This window comes from Myotis brandtii, unplaced genomic scaffold (assembly GCF_000412655.1).
Source record: "Myotis brandtii unplaced genomic scaffold, ASM41265v1 scaffold59, whole genome shotgun sequence".
NCBI classification, from domain to species: Eukaryota; Metazoa; Chordata; class Mammalia; order Chiroptera; family Vespertilionidae; genus Myotis; species Myotis brandtii.
The window spans coordinates 1,160,031-1,164,054 of record NW_005370223.1 but is presented as its reverse complement, the minus strand read 5'-3'; positions in this window follow the sequence as shown (position 1 = coordinate 1,164,054).

Below are 4,024 nucleotides of genomic sequence, written 5' to 3'. Positions count from 1 at the left end.
TCCCAGATCTAAAATTCTGCTATTAGGTTTGTGAAAATTCCTTAGCCCAAACCCCATTAGACAGTCCCAGCTAAGAGAAAACCAGACAAGGACTACATTGTGTATCATGTGAATCCCTCGGGATCGGAACTTTGGGTGCTGCCAGATGTTATCATTAGATGCAAAGAAAAAGGACTAAGTCACCAGATAGGCGTGTTTAAATAAGACTTCCTGGCCCTGCTAAGAACACAATGCATGGCATGAAAAATGGGAAAGCAATTACTGTAAATAAAATCATTCTGAAAGTAAGCGTATTTATTATTATTATTGTTATTATTTTGGATTACAAAAGCCCTCTATTTTACCCTTAGGACACCTATCAGTCCATCCCAAAGCTTTCTCAGTTTCTCTCCCTCTTCCTCCCCCTCCTAAAAGTCCCCTCAGTGTTTTTACCCCCTGTCCTCCCTGCAGGTCTTCTTCATCGGAGTAGAACACCCTGCTACCATCTCCCTTCACCCCTGCAGTCAGGGTATTGGGCGAAAATAAGCATATTTAAACACTTAATTTTAATTTGGCTTAAGCATATTTACCTGACTCAGAATTAGATTGCTTAAATGGGTAGGTAAATATAAAGGGTTCCAAGATCCCAGCTTCACACAAGGTATGGAACATTAAGCTGGAAGGCAGCCAACATTGATTCTGTTCCTGCTTTTTATAGTGACCTTGGGACAAGGGGGTGGGGTGGAGGGGAAGAAGAAAAAGAACTTGATTTTGCTGAGCTTTGGCTTATCCCAGTACAAGAATAAAAAAATAAAAAAAAATAGTCACACCCACATCACAGAGTTTGTGAAAGTTAAACAGGAAATGCCTACAAAAATAGAAAACAATGTATTCATTATGAACATAATAGGTATTTTTAGTCAGAATCTTTTAATGCAAAGGTTTTGGGGCCTAAGTTATACTGAAAGCTGCATTATTTAGTCAGTTATTTCCCAACACCCTCTGAATTAATATGACTTTTAAAGATATCCAATCAAAACCTAGCTAGTTCTAACACACAGGATAAGTTGGTTTAACATATACCAAAAAAAAAAAAACACCAAAAACATAGCAAGTGAAACTGAAACCTATAGAAAATCAGTAACAGTGGACTCAAAGGCATAACGTACTCAGGAAGTCAGAGGCAACTTTATATGGAGTAGTCCTCTAGACCAAACATGTCAGCAAATCAGATCATTCTTTCTCACCATCAATAATTTTTTCCTTGTCTGTAAGGGGAAAATATCCAACCACAGCTCCATCACAGGTTTTGTGGAGCAAAACTTGCTTTCAAGTTGAATCACTTGCTTTGTCCTTCTATTTGCTCTTGTTCTATTTAATGTTTTTGTATGCAGACCGCATCCTGAAGGGAAAATCATTTTTAAACCTAATTCTTACGGATATCCTCACCCCAGGAACGTTTTGTGATTGCTTATTTACTCCTTACACAGCGGGAGGAAAGGCAGGAACTGGTTAGAGGCAAGAAGGGTCGGGACTGCCCCAGAATTAAACCTTCAGTGTCTGGTCCGTTAAAATCAGTTTCTAGAGCACATAGCTCTATCCATGTTCAAGTCACTCCAAAGCCTCATGTATGATTTAGGGATCATCATCCGCTGCCCAGACCATCACAGAAGAGCCTCAACACTCTGCAGCTGAAGGGAAGGGGCTTGGGAAACCACATTTGCGATGTTCTCCTAAAGCCTGGAGCTGTGAAAGGAGACCAAAGAAAGCATCGGTGATCACTTGCAGATGCTTCATTATAGGAAACTAGAGGCCTGGTGCACAGATTCATACACATTGAAAGTAAATTAATTAGAAGGTGGCCGGCTGGGTGGGACTGGGAGAGACGGGCTGGACACACCCTGGAGCCAACCTCCTGCGGGCCCTCCCTGGCCGGCCGCACCTGGGGAGGCACTGGTGCTCGAAGGGCATCTGCTGAGTGAGTGGGGTCCCTCCCGCAGGTGGGGTCTCTTGGCTTGGCCTGCGGGGATCAGGCCAAAACCCGCAGCCCAACATCCCCCGAGGGGTCCCGGAGTGCGAGAGGGCACTCTGTAAAGTTGCTTTTGCTTGGCAGCTCTTGCGTTGAGGGTCTGCCCCCTGGTGGTCATTGTGCGTCATAGCTACTGGTTGGATGGTCAGCTTTTATATATTTACACACACACACACACACACACACACACACACACACACACACACACTTTGGAGATGAGACAGAAGTGGGGTGGTTAGGCATAGGCAGAACTCAACTCCAAGGTGGGTGTGTGCCTCCTGCAAGCCCCAGTGTGAAGGCTTGGGCCCTGTAACCTGGAGTGAAAAGATGGGAAAGGTGGAACATCCAAGAGGCGGGTCTCCAGAGACCATTGCTAGAGGAGCTCTCCTCTCTGTTTAGAATAGGGAAGGTAGCAGGAACTCAGCACAGCTAACCTCTTGCATGAACCATAGAAATGTTGGCCAGTCAGGGGCATCGAGGGAGTGGAATGTGGAGACTGACACGGTGAGCGCAGCCATTTTTGTTGGCTAGCAACTCAGGATGAGTGGTGGCTGGGGGTGGTCCATAGAACACACCCTGAGAGGGAAGCCGGCTTTCAAGGAAACCAAATCTCTCTGGATTGGGGTGGTGCCCCCACGGCGTTGGCAACGTGGTGGCACTGACATATGAAGGCCTCAATTATACTAAAGACTTTGAGGTCTCCATGTTGGAGGATGGATCTGACTGAAATCTACCATTCCTTGTGCGGACTAAAGACTTTGAGGTCTCCATGTTGGAGGATGGATCTAACTGAAATCTACCATTCCTTTTGCGGACCCTGGTAGCTAACGGCTCAAATTTTTAAAAACAGAGCCTAGCATGTATTTCTACACAGAGTCTGGTCACCCACCTTGCACTTCAGAGAAGCCTATGAACTCCCTGCCCCTGCACTGAACTCCCTGCCTGCACGGTGTTTCTGCCATCTGAGCCAGCCCTTATTAAAGAGTTCCTGGAATCCTATTTCAACTAATAAGACTGAGGCTTTCCCCACCCAATGGGAGCTGCCCAGCTATAGGGTCCTTCAACATCTTCAGCAAACAGAGCAGCTCCACTCTGACCAATCAGAAATTACCTTTTCAACCAATCAACTGCATGTATTTGGAGTCCTCATTTGCATGAGAACTGACCAATCAGGGACCAGAGGCAGGACCTTCTGTCCATATAGGCTCCCTCCACTCTGGCTATGGGAGCACACTTTTCCTTCCCAGCGAAGGGGGAAGACTGCATTTTCCTAGCTGTGCTAAAACACACCTGAGCTGTCTTCCCAGAGCGGAGCAGAGTAGACCAGCACAGTGCAAAGTGATGGGCCTGCAGTGGAGCAGAGCTGTCTAGCTGGCGAGGGACCTGGCCCACAAAGCATGGCTACACTTTACTACAGAAAAAGTTACATATTTAATAATTTATTGTGCCAAATGCCATTCCTTTTGTTTTTGAACAAATTCTTTTATCTGGTACATACAGATATGATGAGAAAATTCATGTCCATTGAAGGTTGCTAATTTTTAAGAAATAACTTTCCAGTTGCCCAAGAAGTATATGTTCATTACAAGAAAAAGGTAGAGTGGTGTCAGAAACTATCTATCGTCTTCACTAGCAGAGAAGAGTAGAGACCCCCAAAAGCTAGTGACCTTTGAAGCCCTAGCAAAGGTCGAAGCTGTGCACCACCCAGTTAATCTAGATAATGGTAGCTGAAGCATCATCCCCACCTTAGTTCACTTAATTCCTTAGATACTCTTGTAAATCCTTGTTGATTAGATACTCTGCCTATTTCTGGAAATTGTCTGCTAATCAGTGTGTCATTGAAATCTCCTTACCTAAGGGCTACTCCAGATCAATAAAAGGTTGGAGCGGCCTGAGCATCAGTGGAAGTCCTTCTGGACTTGCCCGCCTGGTCCCCCAATATTTCCAAATTATCTCGTGCCTTTTCTCTTTCATTTGTGTGCAGCCCCTCTTTCAGATCCCGAACCCTAATCCACG